The 23,765-nt window shown below is 39.2% G+C and overlaps 1 protein-coding gene across 2 annotated transcripts in view; it reads right to left on the bottom strand.

Annotated features, from left to right (window-relative positions):
* The window catches only part of RAB27B (RAB27B, member RAS oncogene family), a 263,969-nt gene that overhangs the window by 115,333 nt on the left and 124,871 nt on the right, over positions 1-23,765 (bottom strand). The gene's annotated exons all lie outside the window — the stretch shown is intronic.

Genomic DNA, 23,765 nt, shown 5'->3' with positions numbered 1-23,765 from the left:
TAAAATAGTGCACGATTAATCTACCGAGACACTTTCAAATCAGTCTAGATAGGAGACTTGACAGCTACACAACGAGCCCTCTAGAGTAGATTAGCATCTCCAGCTACCGGCACTGGAGCCCTATCAGATTCCTAAATCCACAATAGAAATAAAGTTCTTTATCAAATCAGACAAAATGATGATCAAATTATCTACTTATAACCCGATCATATTTTAAGAGACAGCTAACTAAGGGTTAACTTTACTCCTATTAATACTTTAATCCTTGGCTACAAATGTATTTCTATCGCACTTTTGTTTTGTTTTTAACTTAACAGCAACAAAAGGGTTAATACTCTATCAGAAATGCTTAAAAGTAAAGGGTTAATAGAAGACCGGCGAAAAAATACCGGCACTCCTGGGTTTTTCAAAGTGCCGGTATTTTTTCGCTTTTTATATATATATATATATATATATATATATATATATATATATATATATATATATATAGCCAAAAGTACAAGATAGCACTCCAGGGACTTCCAAGTTGAATGAATAAAACTTAGCTTTTATTAGCTCAAAATAAAAATCTTTTATTGATAATAAATTGATAAATAAATGATTTTTATTTTGAGCTAATAAAAGCTAAGTTTTATTCATTCAACTTGGAAGTCCCTGGAGTGCTATCTTGTACTTTTGGCTGTATCTGTTTGCTGATAAGCACCGGGCAAGTACATCAAGGAAGGTGGAATGCATTACTATTTTTGTTTTTTATATATATATATATATATATATATATATATAAAAGCGAAAAAATACCGGCACTCCTGGGTTTTTCAAAGTATAATCTTCTTTATTCAGAGGAAAGCTCCCAAGCGGAGCTGAAATGTTGATGTGTCTTTCCTCTGAATAATATATAATATATATATATTTGAAATTACCTATCTATGGCTTTAAAATGCTTCACCTATACACATATATACAGAGTAGATCTACACTAGCAAATCACAGAGTGAGCTGTTGCTACAGGAAGAATTCCAAGGTTAAAAGATCATCGAACATGATTATTCTTGAAAATTAATAAAACAACCTCTAAGAAATTTGAATCAATTCAGTTACTCAAACAAATAAATGGGAAATTAAGTAATTATATAATATTAAAATGTAACCTGGTCACAGTCAGTAATTTAATATATGGCTTGATCCATATCACTAATTTGGTTTTTAATGTTTACAATCAACCATGCAAAATTCAAACCAAGTCTCTTCATAAAAACAATGCCATATATAAACCATATTAGATGGACTTGTTAAAGTTTATGAGTGTTGTAATTCGATTGTCAGATTTCTACTGCAGAACATTCAGCCAAATTAAAACTCTTAGGAGCCTCATATAATTAGTGTTAAAAATTAATAAAATCCAGCATAACTAACTGAAACCTAACTGACACTTTGAACCTAACATGTGGGTGCCTGGTTAGACTCTTCAAAATTTGATTCAGAAAATGTTAAAAACTTACTTCTATTCAGAAAAAGTTAAATATAAACTAAGCAAACCTTAAATAAACGGTGCCTAACAAATCCCAACTGCTGCAATGGTATTCATGCATTGTCAACAATACTGGATCAACGACTTAGAGAGGGATCTCTAACATTCTATGACTGGTATAGAGGTGCATTTCAATGTCGGGGTCCATGTGGTCTGCCCAAACGGCAAGGGTGTAAAACATGCATTGTACCTATTGAGCACTGCCAACTCAGAGCATTCGCTGTGAGCTTACCACCTCAATGCTCTGATACTTAACTTTAGAAGGAGCAATACAAGTGGTCTGTGCCCACTGAAGCTGCAGGCCACATGATCTTCCAACATGATCTTCCAGGACGACCATGCATATTAAAGCACATCAAAATCATGTTATATTTTAAAGCAGCAGGTCGACAACTGCAGCAAAAAATATCTATGGAAAATTTACAGTTGTCAAGAAAGGCATCCTATGTACACATATTCATGTCAGATACAAGAAAATAACAAAACTGCAACTAAATAACAAAAAAACAAAGTAAATTAATAAAAACTGGGCATATTGAACACAGACCTCTTGTGAAATATGTAATGTTAGGGAACACAATGCCTCCTACAAATTTACATTAAAACTGGAGACTGCATGAATGCATTAACACCCCATATGGGGAAATTAAATATGTGTTTAGATTACGCTAGAAATGAAAGAAATGTGCGAATAATGTGTCACTATCTGCAGCTCTAAAACTTTATTATCCAACACAGTAAATAAAATTAAATAAAACATTTAAAAAAAAAAAATAACAACCATTGTGGACGTGACAGCTAACCATATCAAGAAATAGTATTTATTGGGTAAGAAGTATTAAATATATCTATTTATTCATGGAAGGAAATCAATCTCAAAATGCTTAATAGATCTATTATGGATTGGATATATCATGATATAGTATAAATAAATGTATAACACATTTTTCATCAGTTTTAAAAAACTGTGGTTTGGAAGTTCCCAGGTTATGTAGATAAAACTGCCATAACAAGGACATATTTACTCGACACTATTTGTCTCTAACTATTAAAGTTACTGTTACTTTTGAAGGCTGTGCATCTGAAGGAAATGGAAAATGTTGTATAATACAACAAAGGGATACTACCACAACTGACCTTCTTTAAAACCTGAGAAAGAGACGTAAAAGAGCAGTGAAAGAGAGACCAACAATCAGTTTGAAGATGCCAAAACTCTATATCTCAATGAAATGGTTATGGTACCTGTAGTCCACTTGCACCATCTTACCATATAGTGTTAGAGCATTGTAACAAATGTTATTAGTTATACATGGTCTGTGTATATTAAATGTGTAACAGTGTAACATGTTTGTATTGCTTGAGCGTTCTAGGGCATACTTGAAAACAGGGCTGGACAGAAACAAGAAATGGATATAGAAAATAATCCAGGCACTCCAACGAATTCCAAAGTAGAGGCAATTTTTATTGGAACAATGAACCAAAAAGCAACGTTTCGACCCCTTAGGGCCTTTGTCAAGGTCGAAAGGGTCGAAACTTTGCTTTTTGGTTCCTTGTTCCAATAAAAATTGCCTCTACTTTGGAATTCGTTGGAGTGCCTGGATTATTTTCTATATCCATTTCTTGTTTCTATGTTTGGTCCTTTTGGTACTGGGATTTATCCGTTAGAGCACCCTGAATTCCAGGACGAAGGAATGAGTGCACTTCCATCACCTACATAAGAAACAAGAAATGGGTGATGATCTCAGAGCCAAGTGGGAACAGCTGCAGTGAGACCAGCACAGCGTAGGGGAAAGGTGAGTAAAAACACTGTTCCCATGCAATCGGAGGGGGGCCGGTCACTTAAATAGCCTGTTAAAGACTATAGTGTCAGAAATACATGTTTGTATTCCTGACACTATAGTGATTTTTTGACTGTAGTCTTCTAAGTCAGTGTTCCCTAACCCAGTCCTCACGGACCACCAACAGTTTAGGATTTATGCATGTCCCTGTTTTATTCCAATTAAGATACTGACAAAACCTGGACTGTCGGTGGTCCATGAGGACTGGGTTGGGGAACACTGCGAACTGATAGTAACAGTAGTAGTTTGCCCCCATATCTTGTCGACTGCTGATGCTGACTTTTACTATTTTTAGCTGTGGCTTGTTACGTATTGTAATGCTTCAAAAAGACCACAACGCTCTAGCATTCCTGCCAGCTGTCAGCACAGGATGAGGGGACAAAAAGAGGGGGCGCCACTGCCTGCACTCGGGCCGCACTGCTGGACCGCAGCCAGGGTCACAGCCCAGAAAGGAGCCCTGGGCAGAAGTCGGGAGCTTTTTGTCACGCCTGGTATGAGACTAATGTATTGGTGCATGCCTATCGCTGATGATTGCACTGTATTAATACAGATTTTGAACATGTTGTGACTTATAATGCAACCCAGGGTACCATTCTTTACTGTTTATTGCTATTCTTATTCTTATTGTGTGAAAAATTCAAAATAAAGAATAAAAAAAAAAAAAAAAAAAAATGCACTGTGACCACTGCAATGAAGTGGTCTAGATACAGTGGTTCTTTAGTTTGAATCCTGCAGTGTAAAGTATTGTGTAAAGTTTTACACTGCAGTGTCTACATGAGAGCCACTAAAGATGCTTTTGCTGTGACAATCAAGTCAACTCAGTTCCCACAGCTTAACTTCAATAGGAGTGCAGCGCTGCTGTGCATGCATGTTTTATCCCTGATGCTCGTCTATGAGAGGTACAAAAAGTGCATGCACTATGAGAGTATTGATTTGGACATTTCAATGCCCCACGTGATGTTACGAAAGGCAGATTGAGTGGCTCTGCGGACTGGATCTCGGCACAAAAAAATAAATATAAGTAGAACTTTTTTTTCCAGTTTTTATTTTCATTTAGGAGGTCCCTGAATCAACAGAAAATGCTATAGCACTAGGAAAACAGGTTCCTTTACTATCTCCCAATAGTTTTCCACTACTTATTAGTATTGCCTATATGCTGGCCAATAGAGTGGAGGTGGCAGGAAACAAGTGGTCTCTTCAATGCTGCCATGCTGTCCGATGTAACAGAGCGAGTCCGGTTGCAATGATGCAACATAGCTACCATTCAGACTCATACAAGAGAAGACTGAAAGACTTCTGAAGGTCCAAGGTCCAAGACTGGTGAAGGTCAAAACCACTGGGCTTCATTTAATGTATTGGTTAGGGAAAAGCCTCTGGACTCCCCAACTGGCCACACTAGAAAGACTGCAAGTTTGTAGCCTGAATTGAAATAACTGCTGCCTATGTAGAATATTAGGGAAGATTAACACCCAATAATATTTTAAGGTTTGAGTATACATCAACAGAGACAGATGTGTAGCAGATAGATTGCTACTGGCCCACCAGGCATTTGCCCAGTATTTGTGACAAATATCTATATTTTCTTATTGATAAAATACTTTTAAAATAAATATTACAATAATAAGTGTTTTATCATTGTCAAGCATATGATTAGTGTATCTTTTGTACAAGTCTTCAGACATCAAGCTTATAAATTACATGTCGGCTGTCAAAGCAACCTTTTGAGGACTGAGATTTGCAGTTGTAATAAAATATGTTTTAGCTTTAACAGCAGGATTTTCAGTGGTTGAATGAGCATAACTCAACTGTTATGACAACTTGGAGTAAAATCTGTCAGAAACGTTATTTAAAAGATTCTTCGCTAGTCAATTTGTGCAGTGTAAATCTCAACCTAACTACACAAATAGCTAAAATGTATATGAGGCAAGAGTGTTCCATATGTACTATATGATGATTGTTTTATTTATTTTTTTCCAAGACAAAGTCTGACACCTACAGGGCTAAAAAGGCAGTATAAAGTCTGAACTAGGCCTGTGCAAGGCCAAAAAAAATTGGTTTGGAATAATTGATAAAACTGAAAATATAATTTCAAATTGAATAATTGTAACCCCCTGTTAATATATTATAGCCTAAACCTGCCATTCATGGATGGGAACTGGGGGGAAACTAGCTCCCCATTTTTATTATACTAGTAGCCTAAAAGCCCCCACCTACTGCCCATGGGTGTGGGCTGTGGGGCACTTGCCCCCACCAATAAACAGCCCCCAACTGCTGCCCACAATCACCCATTTTATTTACTGAATGTTCCCTTTCTGCCATCCTTGGGTATGGGATAGGGAACACTATGAACCCTCATTTATTTAATGAATAGCCCCCACCCAAAGCTCATGGGTGGGGTTCTGGTTGGACACCAGAATGTCACTCAATTTTTGTATTTAATGTATATATTTTAACCTTTTTAATATTGTGGCTGGCTAGCAATCACTGGTCAGCCACCACATGATTAACCTCATGTCGCAGATATTTGCCCACTAGCAGCAAATGGTAAACTTTGAATCACAAAGCAAAGTGGCTCATCCACAGCTCAAGCCTCACACCACTGCCCGTGGGCAAATAACTCTGAATCACAAAATAAAGTAGTTCATCCATTCTCCATTCAGATTGTCTCATGATTTGGTCATATTGTGATTTGGAATTTCAGACAATTTGAGGATCACCCAAAATCCCACAAATAGCGATTCGGCTGAAAACGAAGGTACAAGTTTAGCCCTCATAGACACACACACACACACACACGTATACAAACATATCCTCCAGCCAAGAACAGCCAAGAATAAATTGGTATGTGGAGTAAAGTACTTTAATTTTGTAATCTCTTTATTTAACCTCATTACCTCTTAATCTTCAGATTTAACAGTAATCATGTTTAAAGACCAACATGAAACACAATGGAGGAATATTATCAGTGCAGTCACACTACTGAGATGCAAGAGGATTCAGATCATTTGTGGAGAGTGAAATAAAAATTGAATGATATGAGGATAATTAAAATGAACGAGGAGGAAGGAATTCACTGATTACAGAATGATTTTTTTTATCAACATACCTAATTTTATGGAACAGGTTGACCACATTCTTAGATCTGACCCTTATCACCATCTCATTTGTGGCCTGAATCCATTGCTGCTAATGTCAAGAGGCAAGGAATTTCAATTGTTTAAGGGAACACTCTGGGCACCATAACAACTTAATGGGACACTATAGTCACAAGAACAACTACAGCTTATTGTATTTGTTCTGGTGAGTATGACCCTTCAGGTCTTTTTGCAGTAAAACACTGTATTTTCAGAGAAAAGGCAGTGTTTACATTACAGCCTGGGGATACCTCCAGTGGCTAATCCTCAGATGGTTACTAGATGTGCTTCCTGGGTCTTCTATGAGGAGATGCTGATTGGCCAGGGCTGTATTTTACTTGTTCTGACTCTGCCCTTGATCTACCTCCTTGACAAGCTCAGCCAATCCAATGTGAAGGCATTGTGATTGGTTGAAAGAATAGTTTCTGATGATGTCAGCCCAGCAGGCAGGTACATACATTTTTCAGAATCTGTTCTCAACGGGGAGCTACTGATAGACTGAGAGTGTCAGTTGACACCCCCAGCCTATCAGCAGTGCCTGGTGAAGTTAGTATAGAGCCTAGAGTGTCCCTTTAAGTATTGTATAACTCATATTGTCTCCATAAAATAACAAAACCAGATTTTACTAGGCAGGTCTGTCAAATGGGTTCTCTTTCTTTTTATAAATGAGTAAACATCAATAAGAATAATACTAAGTTTTTTAGTTGCATTCCATGCTTCCATTGGACTATCAAGGACAGGTTATTCTGTATAACATGTATCTATGATTTATGACTAATCATTTATTGCACATTGTGTGGTTTATGTTTTGAAGGCCGTAATCCAAATGTTCTGCTTAGCCTTGTCCATTTGTCCATTTGTGTGATGACTTTAGCACTCAGGCTGAACGTAATTTATTGCTTTATTGCTTCTCAAGGTTAGCATGTACAAAATTTATTTTGGCAAATGTACTGTTGCAAATATGGGAATTCTGTCTTACCCGTATTATTCTGAAAATATTTCAGCAACCTTCAACTTATAAACATGATGCATCTGTTAATGCAATGAAATGCAATGAAAAACTGCACACCGTTATGAGAAAAAGAAAGTATACCCTCTTTCATTGCAATGCTGGGATGGGACCTTAAGAGAGCTGTGCATGAACAAATGCCAGCAAACCTCAATGGAATGAGGCAAAGTTGTAAAGAAGAGTGGGCCAAAAAGTGATTACTTCAAGTCATTGTTGCTAAAGGTGGTTCAACAAGCTATTGAATCATAAAGTGTACTTAGTTTTTACATATGGCTTCTCCATTTTGGCATTTTTTGTTAAATAAACCATGACAAGGTACATATCCTCGCCTCTAGACATTAGGCTATCCATCCGAGCAACTGCATACCACTGTCTCCATAAAGGGTCCAGGCAGACATGGTTCCCCCCTCAAAAGTTAGATAGGAGGTCGGTTCATTGTCAAAATGACTGTCTAAGCTAAGATGTAACCGCTAATCTTGTTAAGATGGAATTTGTTCCCCTTGAACCTTCCCTTCTTCCTTTCTGTACCTTTACTTGTCATACACAATACAATAAAATCCAAATATGAAAAGAAAATCGTGACACGGTGTAATATCTCACGTGTTGTTGTTCATCTGAGTTTGGTTAGGAAGGTGGATACACCAAGTAGACACTGAGTTATCTTTCTGGTGGCTTATATGTTATAGTGGGTTTTTGGAGTACCCACAGAGTGTATTTAGCAGCTTCACTAAAATAATCACTAGAGTAAAAGTGCAGTTTTCGCACATTCGTTGTTTTTCCATATATGTTCATCTGAGAGTGTATTTACCTAATTTTAAGACCTGACAAGGAACAAATGATTATGTCCTGATATGTATACCATAGAATTCAAAGAGGGTTTACGTTATTTTTTCCCATGATTGCATGTATAAACCCATTAAGATTTATGACCAGACCTGTTAAGAAATATGGCACTAGTGAGTGACAACCCCATTTTCTGCAATCACCAAACAGCCCAACTCAACACCAAGTGTCAGGAGGACTGGGGAAAAGAGCATCGCAAGCATATATTTAACTTATATATATTTGCTTGTGGTGCGTTTAGAGCTAAATTGAGTGCATATTAAGCATATACACACACGCTAAAGTAGCACTCATTGCATAGGCTTTATTCGCTGCCCAGGTGGGCAGCTTGTCATCCATGCTATAATGACATGCCCCTCTGTGGCTGGTAACAATGTTTCCCACCCATCTCATACCTGCTAACTACAGTCCTTAGCCATAAGTAGTGTAGCAATAAAAGAACTGACTATTATTCTCTTCAGATCTTGTTACTATAATCCTAAAGAAAGGGAATAATCTTAAGTAGGCAACTGGAACACTAGGTGTGCATTTTTTTTGCCATGTTGGCTTTGCACCTGTGTTTTTTTTACTTTTCTGCTGTTTTCCCTTCCTGCCTTTATTGTGGGCAACATATATTTAATTTAAAATGTAAAATGTTTTGTTTTTTTTAGAATGCTCATACAATTTCCTATTCAGTAATATGTACTTTGTTTACTATATTAGGAGTTTTGCATATTTTATGATTTTTTCCTTGAGCATGTAAAAACAATAAATCACACTTGTACAACAATACCGTCATCGCAAAAACATACACAAATAATATAAGGGTATATAAGGGTATAAAGGGTTATTACATATGCAGTATGTTGTTTTGTTATCTCATAATATTTCATAAGGATATGTGAACAAGTGGAATCACAGAATAAAAGTCATAGGCTCACCATGAAGCATAGAAATTAAGTAAAACAATATGGACTCTGTTTAGGAAGTCATGTTTACAGTATGAGCCATCAGTATGTTCAAATAGTTAATATCTGTGCTGTAACAACAATGTAGCAGTCACTACAATGTAGTCAAATATAACACTTCAATTACACATTGAGTACCACTGGGATGAATCCTCAAGTACGCTTCTCCTAATGAAGGAACATGTCAGCATCAATGACAAAGGATAATGGACAAAATGTAAATACAAAAGAACTTTATTTTCTCAACCTCTTAAAAATACTATGCTGACAAAATAATAATTAAACAAGTATGGGGAGTACTACGTCCAAACTAAAATAAATGTTTTGCACAGAAGACCTAAAACAAAAAGAAAATGAATTAATGAAAGTAATAACAAATCTTCTTTTTTGACTCTTCACCCATAGTCAGTATGATCCAAGAAAGGACTCTTCAGCATTGAAGATTAAGTATGTACCTTAATTGACCATCTATTGGACTCATGGATTCATTTATGCTTTTCTGTGTATTATCATATCAACCTATATTGAACATCTTACATTTGTGTATAGGTATGGACCAAATCCTCTTCTATTCCTCCAATACTTGAAGGATTTCTGACAGATAATAACATAAGAAGCTTCCCTTTTTTCATTCTCTTTTTTTATTGAGGTAAAAGAAGAAAGTACAGACATGGATCAGTAAGGCAGTAATGCACTGTTAGGCATGGTAGTCAGTGATGCTTCTGAGAGAGCATATTTCTTTTTACCCTTTTTTTTTTTTTTTCTTAATTGAAGAAGCTTCACTTTTTTGATGCTTACAGACAAGGGATTTGCCTGGATTATTTTTCTAAAATAAAGTATGTTTCTGCCTTTATGTAAAATTCAAACAGCTTATTAATATTATTTAAATAGTGCCAACATATTCCACGGCGCTTTACAGTCACAGAATGGGAATAATATACAAATATTTGTAAATATTAGATGTCTAGAAAGCACTGTCCAAATGAGATGACAGTCTAAGAGCTCTTAATGTACTAATAGCCTGCTACATCAGCTCTTTCACCACTGAATTTATTTAATCTTCCCTGAACCACAGAATATCCAGCTGTAAACATATACATTTCTCTGTAATTCCTCTAGTCCCTCACTATTTCAAGCCAATAATAAATCAATCTTCACTCTATTAAATGTACCAAGAGACAACCATTTAGATAGCACTCAACTGACACTGACAATTCCAAGGTATTATGAAAGATGGACATTTAGTAGAAAAACACAAGTATGTGGGGAAAAAGACCACATAAGAGTGGACTACAAAATGATAGTCAAACATAAGCAACACAATCTAAAGAACAGAAAAACACAAATGAAAAATATTAAAATACAGCTGGATCCATTTATACTGATGAATTCTCAATAACCAAACTTCCTGAAAACTTGTAAAAGCTTACAGAAAATAAAAAGGTGAAGTAGCTAAATTTCCTCTCAATAAGCTCTACCAAGGGACAGATAAAGGAATGATTCTCAATGACTTAACATTGCCCAGAACAGTCCATGTGTTTCTTGGTAAAATTGTCCATCCTATGAAGTGGTCATGGTGCTCGAAGTAACTGTTTACCTCACACACATAAGCAGACAGTCATACACACAGGCAGTCATACACACAGGCAGTCATACACACAGGCAGACATACATACATACAAACACACACACACACACACACACGCAGACAGTTATACACACAGGCAGACATACATACACACACACACACACACAGGCAGACAGTCATACACACAGGCAGACATACATACACACACACACACACACACATGCAGACATTCATACACACAGTTACCTCTTTCCATTATTGGCTGGAAGGGAGGTGTAGAGGCAGTGCAGCTCCTAGAGTCTAGTTGTTGGGGAAGCAGGGACTACTTTCTGCTTCCCCCTTCCTGTGCAGCAGTTATCAGGCATCGTTTCTGAGCACTTTTAGCTCCACCCCTGCTGCCATGTTAATTCCGCCGCTGCCACTCGGTGAGCCCTACCCCTGCTTTCTGGTAAGCCCCACCTCCTGCTGCTGTTATTTTCTTTGCTAATCTTCGTGGAGAATAATGCAATTTTCCTGCCGGGTAGGAGATTTGCTGTATAGGGGTGCTTTGTGGAACCCCTTCACAGCTGTAATCAGGGCATATGTGAGCTGTGTCGGCTGCATGGTGCCCTCTGCTGGCATGGGGCCTTGTGTGGCTGCACAGCTCGCACACCCCTTCCCTGCTTACATGCATGAATAAAACAATCATACTTAAAAGTTTTAACCAGTTTTGCTCAATCAGTTCAGTGTAATTTTTTAATTCTATATCCTCAAAACAAAATTGAAAATTAATTTCATAAAATGTTTAAAAATGAGCAAATCAGTCAACCAAGAGCTAAGACGGGCAGCAAAGTCAGATATGCATGCGCAAAACCAATATAGCATCGTAATAACCCAGACATGCTTTATCAGATGTCTGTATGATTATTGCCTTTAATTATGCTTGTATTAAAAATATCTAACGATAGCCTTAGTTCATGCTTCCGTTCCTGCACCACTTAAATCCTGGGACTGGATTATATAGTATTAATAGTCTGATGCACAAGTTTTAATATAAAAGGGAAGTGGTAGAGGGAAGAGGTAATATACAAAGTGCAAATAAAAATTTGCAGCAAAAGTTTACCAAACTTTTACCAAGCCAACAGATTTCATTTAAGGTAACTGTTTGCTCCTTACATCTTACACTTTCTCCTCTAGTTTAGCAGCTTGGGCTCTGATTTCTTACTATATATATATATCCTGTCCATCAAACAAAATATCGTTGTTCTTTTTATTAAAAGCATTCAATATTGTGGAATTTGTCGGTTATAAATAAATTGTATGGATATTAATAAAATATAAAAATTGTGGATTTAAAGACACAAAAAAATACAGACTTTGTTTAATTTACTTTTTTATTCCAATGCATTTTTCATTTTGTGGGATTAATGTTCATTTTTAAAGTACAGAAGAGAAAATTGATCTTTAAGTAATGTTTCTCTGGTAATGAAACAATTATATATATTAGATACATTTGTTCAGGATTACTAATGTATCTATGAATAGTAGAAGAGAACTTAAACATGCAATATATTTGAGGGATGAACACTGAAACAGCTCTGAATGGAAATCAATAGCAGAACATTAACCTAGAGTCCAAACGATTATTCTTTGTCCACCTCCAGACACAATCTACAAATAAAATGCCTTCTTCTACCCCATCGTAATAACGCGGTAATCTGATAAACCCCAAACACATTTTAAAATAATGAACATTGACATATATGTAGCACACTAAAATGTCTCATCAATATAATTAAATTTGGTACATTTGCCATACATTTTAGGTATACTCTCTCAGTGGTATCACCTGCTCTTGTCTGGCTCCTCCTACTCAGAATATCTTATATACAAGAAAAACTAAATTATTCTGTTTATATAGAAAAACAAATCATATTTATGCTGTATTTACCAAGGATTTTTTATATTTATCATTGTAAGAACAAATTCATGACAAAATCCTGGCTAACATTTTCAGAGGCAAAAAAAAACCCACATGATTTATTTAAAAAGCAATCTATTCCTTTCAATTGACATGCCAACTCACATACGTCAAACACAAAATTGTTAATTCAGGTTCATTTAAAGCTGAATCTTTCAAACACAAAACCTTGCTTTGGTCATCACAGATGATTTCCATCATCCCCAAAAGTTCCATCCCAAAGTAAAGGGTGGCAATAAAGGGTGGCAATACATTGCAATACAAATGTTAAATCTATGAACATTAATACTGTTTGTTGAAATACCAAGACTATAGAGAAGAAAGTGATCTTTCACAAAAGTCTCATCCTACAGTATAAAAATAATGTCCAATGTTCACGAGTTTTATTACCTTTAAGGCTTTGTTGTTCCTAATATTAAAAAGCTGTGATATAGGCCATGGTCATGAATATCAGAAATGGATATTCCAATAGGTAAGATTCACAGAAGTACACATATCAAGTCAGACAGTCAATCACACCTAAAAAACCTAACTTAATCGACTATCTGCATGGGCTATGACAGGTACTGAGCAAATTGAGTCTGAATAATGAAAAAAGTTAAAGTGTCATAGGTAAAATGCTCAATGAGTGATTGTGGATGAAACTACAAACAATCAACTCCTAGCCGCAAGACATTCATGTTAAAACCCTGCAAATTATTTGGAATGGCCTCCATGTACTACTTAAATGTTAGAACTATACATTGCCCATGGAAAATACCTGAATGTGTACATACATTGTGGAAGGGGTATTTCCTGCCCTGTTTCACATTTTTCTCATAATTTGTGAAATCCCTCTGTTATTTCCCACTAAGCAGAAATCATATCTAGATTCTATCACATCATGGTTCTTATATACCAGGTTATGCCACAGCTGGTTACACTATCCTCTATTCACAAATAGGCATTATTTGAACATTCTAGAGCAAAATATATTAGAAAATGTCTCCTATAATCATGTTATGCATTATAAGTCGAGCTGCTGTCGTACAGAATCTCGAGGTAAAGGCCACTGCAAGCAAAGCACTATGTCCTGTGGGAATTACTCCATGCCATTTCATTAAATATCCAATGTTGACTGAAACATAAAACATATGAGCTGTGGGATGTTCTGGGAAAATCTCTGCCTTTCTGGCAAAGGCTCAGAGAAACGCAGTATTCAAAATAGAATTCTTAGCACTTAATTACGTGCCATATTCCATTTTTTTCATGTTGTAAATGTTGTAGAACAAGCACACATTATCAATGTATGAAATGCTATTCAGATAAAAGAGAATTTGTATGCCTTAAGCACAATTGCAACATGGACTATTTAAATGAAAGTATTTTTTGTGCATATGGTAAGACATGCAATCCATTTATATTTGAATGCATGACTTTTATAATAAAACATAATATGGGTATGTCAGGTCTTTTCAGGGGAAATGTTATATATATATATATGGTAAATATATTGTCATTTTTTTCATTCTAAAGTCCTCTGTCAGAGGTCAAGAGAATGTCCCCTGCATAGTTGGCACCTTGGTTTCTGTCTGGTGTGATAGACCCCTGCTTCTATTGATCTGGTGTTGAGTAACTGTAATTGTGGTTCTAGAATCCGTGCCTCACTGATATCAGTCTTGTTTTTCCAACCACTGGTAGGATTTTGCTTTGGGAGCCACATGCACCATGCATTCACATTTTGAAAAAGTCTTTTTTTTGAATAGGTGAAATGCTTTAGTGTTTGTTTTTAGATTTTTTAAATTATTTATTGTTTTTATATAGTTATAACTAACTTTTCCTTTTTATCCTGCTCCTGGAACTCTATCCATCTATTATCATACTTTATCATCAATATTCATGGTGGGGATATCCACCTTAGTCTTATTGACTGAACAATACCATATTGCTCATAATTTGGACATAGGATTCCTTATTTTTTAACTGCACTGTTTCATATCTACAAAGAGCACTATTTGTATATTTTACCTTATTTGATATTGCTGTAAATATCTTGCCAAACACTATCGTTGAGTGGGGATTTTACTGGAGCCATATGAGGCTCTTAATCATGTGAGTGCATATATACTATATATAATTATACATATCTATAATCCTATTACATACTACACTATATATTGCTCCTGTCTTTTGTTCTATATTTCAGACTAATATTTTGTCGAGGACCCATACCTGAGTCTCAGAGCTGACCTGAAACTCAATTAAATTGAAGTGCTTTTCCACATTTACTCTATCCAGATATTCTCCACCATTGAACTTTTTTCTACTTTTACAATACATACAACAGGTGTCTCACACATTCTGATGTATCTAAAAAAGACAAAATAATATAGTGCAATATAGCTAGTACATAGGATACATAAATGTTGTGGGAGTCAAGTACTTATAAGCCTGGAGCCAAATAATAGCATATGGCTCTCATGGGTAGTGCAGAGGGACTCTTAGTAGGATGTCCCTGTCCTTCTTCCAGACATTCCTTTTGTAGTCTTTCAGGGTTTGATGCAGAGATAGCGCTGTGTGTTTATAGGTTGATGCACTGATAGCGCTGTGTATATATAGATTGATGCAGAGTGAATTGAGCAGTGAGATTGCAGTGTCATGATCTATACACAAAAACTGCTTAATTAAGCTAAAGTTGAATTGGTGACTATAGTTTTCAATTAAAGACTATGAGAATGTTGGAGAGAAATCATTTGTAAAGTTTTTTTTATAACAGTATTGAATTATTTAGAAAGCTTATTAAATCAAGGCCATATAAAAATAATTGTAATCACTCCTAGCTTTTTGATGGCCCAGGCCTGCCCACCCCTGACAAAATGATATCTGCCATGAGTGAAAGGAGAAGGGCAGGATTGTATACTGTATCCTGTTGAATTTCTGGTTTTAGTGACTTCTGCCACAATGTACTGGTAGATCTGTGCAGGATTTCTGATAATCCAGACAATCTTATTTGCACAATGACGACGGGTTTATTTGTTTCAATGTTTACTGCCTTATTTTTCACACCTACATTTTTGTTTTTAAATGTTTTCTAATCTAAACCTGGATAACTAAGACAGAACACCATTAATGATGCTGCAACCCCCCACATCATTCCTGCACCAAATTTGGCACTGAGTGCTGTACCTCTGCCACTTATAATGATGGCTTGTTTGTAGATATTCCTTATCTATCCTTTGGCTTTATTGCATTAACCCCGGACACCTTTAGGATAACATATATTACATGAATGTTGCTGGTACCTGTGTGTTGAAAGTGACAGATGGAGGTCAAGCAACATAAAATGATGTTTGCAGCAAACAACATCCAAAATGATGCAGGTCTCTGGAATTCATGGCAAAATGATGCATGGTCAGAGGAGTTTTAACAGATATCATGACACTCATTTATTATCTAAATATTCCAAACCGTAATCTCCATTTAATGATCCAATGGCTGGACAAAGCTAGACTTTGTTCAAACACACTGAATATACTGCAGTATAGATTAGAAAATATTCAAACTGTGGATGGTATGAGGTCAACAGACTTGTCAGTCCTGGTAGGTTTCATCAGTGTTAGTAAGATGACCTGATATTTTTTGTCCAAGCAACCGTGTATAGAGATTTTTTATGGTCTCCGTGATCCTTGTAAATTTCGATCACAGCGGTTAATTTTCTGAAACTTTACAACACATTTAACAAACTTGCTCAATAAGACTTTTCTGGTCTTAAATTTGCTATATTCAGGTGAAACAAAAGTAGAAACAGGGAATGTGTTTTTTTTTGCTAGAAGGAAAGATCATCTCATTTAAAATGGATTATGTCAAAGAAAATTTCTTTCTGTGTAATAAAGATTATATTTAGCTTAGAGGGCAAAATATTATTAGATTTTTGAGAAGCAAAACTTAAAATGTTATATTACCTTTTTGTGCGTGATATTATTTAAAAAAAAAATAGATAGATAATTCAGAAGAAAGAGAGCAGAGTGAAAGAGTCTGTCTCCATAGGAATTAAAAAGGCCCAAGACTTACAGAGCCCTCCACTAATATTAGCACCTTTGGATTTGTGCAAAGAAGGCAGTTTTATTGTTAAAACCTTTAACCCTTTTTGTTTAAAAAAAATACACAAAAATACTATGCTCTCATGCAATGGCGTACTAAGGGGGGGGCGGGGGGGGGCGGTCCGCCCCGGGTGCCATCAGGCAGGGGGGTGCCACCAGGGCTGGCCAGGCTTGCTATTCTGTGAGCTGTGTGGCTGCACCGGGTGCCGTAGCAGCAGGGCGCCGGGCAGCCGACACAGCTCACAAGCAGGGGCTGGAAGCAGGAAACCTGCACGGAGATTTGGGGGCGGAGCTAAAAAGGCAGTGGGGGCGGAACCAAGCCGGATGCGGGGGCGGAGCTAAATGCAGCCTCATACTGCTGCACACAGAGAGAGGGGAAGCAGGAAGGAGTCCCTGCTTCCCCAACTACAGCACAGGAGGGACTGGATCCACTCCTACTCCAGTCCAAGCTTACTGTAAGTGAGAGAGTGTGTGCTGTGTGTAACTGTGATTGTGACTGTCTGACTGTGTGTGAGTGTGTAACTGTGATTGTGACTGTCTTTGACTGTGTGTGCTGTGTGTAACTGTGATTGTGACTGTCTTTGACTGTGTGTGCTGTGTGTAACTGTGATTGTGACTGTCTTTGACTGTGTGTGCTGTGTGTAACTGTGATTGTGACTGTCTTTGACTGTGTTTGAGTGTGTAATTGTGATTGTGACTGTCTTTGACTGTGTGTGAGTGTGTAACTGTGATTGTGACTGTCTTTGACTGTGTGTGCTGTGTGTAACTGTGATTGTGACTGTCTTTGACTGTGTGTGCTGTGTGTAACTGTGATTGTGACTGTCTTTGACTGTGTGTGCTGTGTGTAACTGTGATTGTGACTGTCTTTGACTGTGTGTGAGTGTGTAATTGTGATTGTGACTGTCTTTGACTGGGTGTGAGTGTGTAACTGTGATTGTGACTAGGGATCGACCGATTATCGGTTTTACTGATATAATCGGCCGATATTCGTTATTTTCGGAAATATCGGTATCGGCCAATATAGCTACCGATATTGCCGATAATACCTCCTAGGATCGCCAGGCTCATTACAAGCCCGGCGATCCTGGGGGGGCCGGCAGCAAGCGCTGACTTACCCTCCCAGCAGCTCCTGCAGCTCCATGTCTAAATCTCGCGAGACCCGCGGCTGCAGAGCGCTGCCACGGGTTACCATGGCAACGCTCCGCGCGGCACTAAGGGACGCGAGATTTACACTGGGGAGCTGGAGGAGCTGCTGGGAGGGTAAGTTAGCGCTTGCTGCCAGCCGCCCCACAGTACTTAACAAGCCACCGGACCACCAGGGAATACTATATCCCCCCCTCCCTGGTAAGAAGCAGGTGGGGGGGGGGGGACTAAAAGAAACAAAAACAATACAATTTAAATATAAAAAAAATTATAATAAACATAAAAAATCCCCCCCTCCATTTTACACAAATTACATCACTACACAAACACACACACACACACTCACTGCATGACATACATACACACTACACAAACACACACACACACACTGCATTACATACATACACACTACACAAACACACACACACTGCATTACATACATACACACTACACAAACACACACACACTGCATTACATACATACACACTACACAAACACACACACTGCATTACATACATACACACTACACAAACACACACACTGCATTACATACATACACACTACACAAACACACACAAACTGCATTGCATACATACACACTACACAAACACACACAAACTGCATTACATACATACACACACACTGCATTACATACATACACACTACACAAACACACACTCTGCATTCACTATACACACACTACACAAACACACACTCTGCATTCACTATACACACACTACACAAACACACACTCTGCATTCACTATACACACACACTACACAAACACACACTCTGCATTCCCTATACACACTCTGCATTCACTATATATATATATATATATATATATATATATATATATATATATATATATATATATATATATATACACACACACTATACAAACACTCACTGCATTCACTATACACTCTGCATACACTATATATACACACTACACAAATGCACACTGCGTCCACTACACACACAGCTCCCCTGTCTAAATACACTTCATCCACTACATGTGGCATGTATATTTTGTGCATTTACCGTTAGAAAGAGTTTATTTTTTCAAAATGGTAAATGTACAGAATATCGGCAAGTTATCGGCTATCGGCATGAAAGTTCACAGCTTATCGGTATCGGTATCGGCTCTAAAAAATCAATATCGGTCGATCCCTAATTGTGACCGTCTTTGATTGTGTGTGTGTGACTGTCTGTGATAATGTTGTGTGTATGTGTGACTGTCTGCCTCTGATTGTGTGTGTGTGACTGTCTGTGACTGTGTGTGTGTTTGTGCCACTGTGTGTGTGACTGTCTGACTGTGATTGTCTGTGTGACTGTGTGTGACTGTCTGCCTGTGATTGTGTGTGTGTGCGTGCGTGCGTGCGTGTGTGTGAGTGACTGTCTGTGACTGTGTGTGTGTGTGTGGGAGTGACTGCCTGTGACTGTGTTGTGTGTATGTGTGACTGTCTGTCTGTGATTGTGGGTGTGACTGTCTGTGAATCTGTGTGTGTATGTGTGACTGTCTGCCTGTGTGATTGCCTGCGTGTTTGACTGTGCCTGTAACTGTGTGTGAGTGACTGTGTCTGACAGTCTTCGCCCTGCAGTGAGCCGGCAGCCAGGATATGATGTCATCGCGGCCTCGGCATCATTACAGGGCGTGCGATGGACCTGTGCAGAAAGAGCACAGAGATCCCAGCAGCAACCACTGACCACCAGGGACTGAGGATCCACTCCAGCCCTTCTAGAGCAAGGTAGGGAGGCAGGGTGGACCTCTTAATGATTAAATGTGTGTATGTATGTAATATTTGTGTGTGTGTATGTGATTGTGGGTCAGTGATTGTGTTTGTGTAAATCTGTGATTATGTGTGATTGTGTGTATCTCTGCGTATGTGTTTAGTAGATAGCTCCCTTATTTCCTGTCCTTAAATATTGCAATCCCACATAAGGATAACAAATAAGGGATTTATCTGCTAAACAACTGAAAATAAGAAAAGGGCATTTTTTTATCCTTTATCTGTTTAGTAGATCATTCCCTGAATTGGTGCCCTTATGTGAGATTTCCATATTTAAAGATACCAAATGAGGGTGCTGTTTAGCAGATAGCACCTTATTTGGTGTCCTTAAATATGGCAATCCCACAAAGGATAGCAAATAGAGGAGTTATCTGCTAAACAAAGATTGCAATTAAGAGGTGTCAGCCAGCCCACAACAAGAAATCTGGGTGGCTAATGTGAATAATATGCAAATGTGTAGTCAGATGCCAGCATGCAGAACACAGCATGCTGGCATCAGACAGCCAATGGCAGCATATTACCCCATCCCCTAGTGAGAAGTTTTACTGCTCCCCCTCCCCCTCCTGTTTTGACTGTGGTATCTTATGTGCCCCCCCCATATATATTGTTCCTAGAGTCGCCACGATGTCTGCATGTGTGTCAATGTGTATCTGTGTGTGACTGTGTTTTGTGTATATGTATCTGCATGTGTGTATGTCCGTGTATGTGTATATGTGCAGACATCTAACAATCTCGCCAACACTACACACAAATACACTCATGCATTTCAACGTCAACACTACATACACACCCCACCATTATATATAACCATACCACTGCATTCAAATACCACACAACACACAAATGCATGCTTGCATTCAAACGCCAACACTACATACAAACACACCGCTACATTCACTCACATATACTCCATACAAAAACATGCATACATTCAAACACACAAACACTGCTTAGTGCTAAATACATAAAAAAAAATTGGTTGTTTTTATATTTAAATTTGGGGGGGGGGGGGGCAGGGGGGTGCCAAAAATAGGACCCGCCCCGGGTGCCAAATGCTCTAGGTACGCCCCTGCTCTCATGGATATCAAACAAATCAGACCAGTCGCCATTTCTGACTGCATCCTCTACATAATCTGTGCAATATCTCAACATATCACAGCCATCCAGCCAAACAAACAGCAAATCCAAATCTGGGGACCTCTGCTGCATCACCAGATGCCCTTTTTATATAACCCAAAACAGGGTAAGCTGAAACACGGAGCCGGCATTTCCTGGTCTTGAGCGCCTCCTGTGCAGGGCCTACCACGAAGAAACAGACAACCCATGGATGCAGCAAACGACTCTTGATACTTCTACCATGGGGCGATGATCACAGAGACCCCAGCCCGTAACCACAACTGATCAGCAGGACATTGGAGCCCTGCTTCAGCAGCACACACATCGCTGTATTTAGTGCAAGGTAAAGAAGGCAATTGCCTTCAGTGGCACTTTCCGGGGGGCGGCAAAAAACGCTGCCTGCCAAGTGAACTGGCAAATACCTTGTTTGCCTTGACTTATATTATTTATTTATTTATAATATATTTTACCAGGAACGATACATTGAGATTTCTCTCATTTTTAAGTATGTCCTGGTTTTCTTTTACAGGCGGGGGGCAAGGGAACACTGATCTGAGCTCTTTCTGCATGATGTCACTCCGGCGCCCAGCATCACTTAGCGGCGCGAGAGAGAGCTGAACAGGAGGATCAGAGCTCCCTCGCCGCCTATTTTGCGCACCCACTCCCCCCCCCTTCCAGCCCGCCCTCCATCCTGCATGCCTGCCTGCCCAGCGGCCAGCCCAGCAGCCCCACTGGACCCCAGGTAAAAATCCACCCAGCTCTTCCAAAGGTAGGGAGTCTAGGTGGATTTCAATTAAAATAAAAGTAAATAATTATTTGTAAATGTTGGGGGGAAATGTGTGTGTCAGTCTGTCAATGAGTGTGTGTGTGTGCGTGTGTGTCAGTCTGTCAGTGTGTGTGTTTGTCTGTCTGTCAGTAAATGTGTTATATCTGCCAATGTGTCTGAGTGAGTGTATCTGTCAGTGACTTTGTTTGTCTGTCAATTAATGTATGTGTATGTATGTCTGTCAGTTTGTGTGTGTCTGTCTGAGTGATTTTGTCTGTCAGTGTGTGTTTGTCTGTCAGTGTGTGTGTCAGTGAGTGTGTGTGTGTGTGTATGTATGTGTCTGTCAGTCAGTGAATGTATGTTTATATCTATAAGAGTGTCTGGCAGTGAGTTTGTTTGTCAGCATGTGTGTTTCTGTGAGGGAGTATGTGTGTTTCTGTGAGTGAGTTTGTGTGTGTCTGTCAGTGAATATGTGTGTGTACGTCTGTCAATGTGTGTGTCTGTCAGTGAATGTGTGTGTCTGTCAATCAGTGTGTGCCTGTGAGTGTGTGTGTATGTCTGTCAACCAGTGTGTGTGCGTGTTTTTCATTGCGTGTGTCAGTGCGTGTCTGAGTGATTGCGTGTGTCTGTCAGATTGTGTCAAATCAGTAATTGTATGTGTCTGTCAGATTGTGTCAAATCAGTGAGTGTGTGAGTATGTGTGTCTGCCAGTGAGTGTGTGTCAGTGTATCTGAGAGTGTGTGCTGGTCAGTGAGTAGGTGTTTCTGTGTGTATGTCAGTCAAAGCATGCGTTATCTTTAACAGGAAGAGGTGTGGCCTTGACCGGAAGGGGTAGAGCAAATTTAAATTAAGGGGTGCCCGAGTTCTGTCATGCCAAGGGCAGCACAAATTCAAAAGACACCACTGGGCACACACCAGCCAAGATGGTGACCAAGGAAGGCCTAGCCACTCCAACAATGCCTCACACAGCTTTGCAGGCTCCTCTCCAAGAGCAGACCACACAGGAGGACACACTATAGCTTTTAAACTTACTACTTCCACCAGTGGTCACCAAATGTAATCATCATTGCTGGAAAATATATTGCCTCCCCATGGCGACCAAATCTTCTTAACCTGTGGTTGGAGATGTTATCCTCTGTTGTTCCCTGCCTCAAGATAAAGGGCACTTCATGGTGGCTGTGAGGGTTAAGACAGCACACATTTCTGAGGACCAAGACTTGTCTAAAGCCACACTGAAATGGAGAAAATCACTTAAGTTGCCTATGCTCAGCAGGGGTGACCTACAGGTGGGGGACACCAAGATCCCTCCTCATCACTCACAATGGGAATATAAGCAAACTAACATCAGGGACTGAAGCATCCGCATTACTCTCAGCACTGGGCCTCATGGACTTGACGGCTGTCACGTCTGGTCCATACCTACCCATTGTATAGCGCTACAGAATTTGCTTGTGCTATATAAATAATAAAATAATAATAGACATCGATGCCTCACAAGCTACGATTCCGCCCTGCTGCACCTGCTCTTCCCATGAGGCCTACACACATGGCCGGCGTGAGGGAGACGGCCATTCCCCCGCTGGCACTTACGGCTAACAAGCAGAGACCGGACCCCCGTTCCCCCCCTATGGACCGGTGGGGGTTATCCCGGTCCGCCCTCAGAAGACCCTGATACAGCCCGGCAAGAAAGCCGTGGTTGACACAGGGGCCTACTACAAGCGACAACATAGCACCCAAAATGGCGGAGGCGGCGTGCCTCCCCAGCACTTATAGCGAGTTACCAGTGTCAGGATCCCGCGGGCGGCTGCGAGGGGAGGCTGCAGTCCGCTCGCGGCACTCACCCTCCAGCCGTCCGCGGTCCCCTTCTCCTCGTGCGCTCGGCGAGCGGCATCCTCCCAGCCTCGGATGCCGCCCGCGTCTTCCTCTTCGTCCCCCAGCGGCAGCATGCATGACAGTGCACGCTGGGAGACCGCCCAGTTTTGTAAACGCCGGGGTCAGCCACCTGACCCGGCGTTAAAGGC

The sequence above is a fragment of the Pelobates fuscus genome, chromosome 5 (assembly GCF_036172605.1).
Source record: "Pelobates fuscus isolate aPelFus1 chromosome 5, aPelFus1.pri, whole genome shotgun sequence".
NCBI lineage: Eukaryota > Metazoa > Chordata > Amphibia > Anura > Pelobatidae > Pelobates > Pelobates fuscus.
Note: the sequence above shows the minus strand (reverse complement) of the source record. Positions and strands in the feature narration are given on the sequence as shown.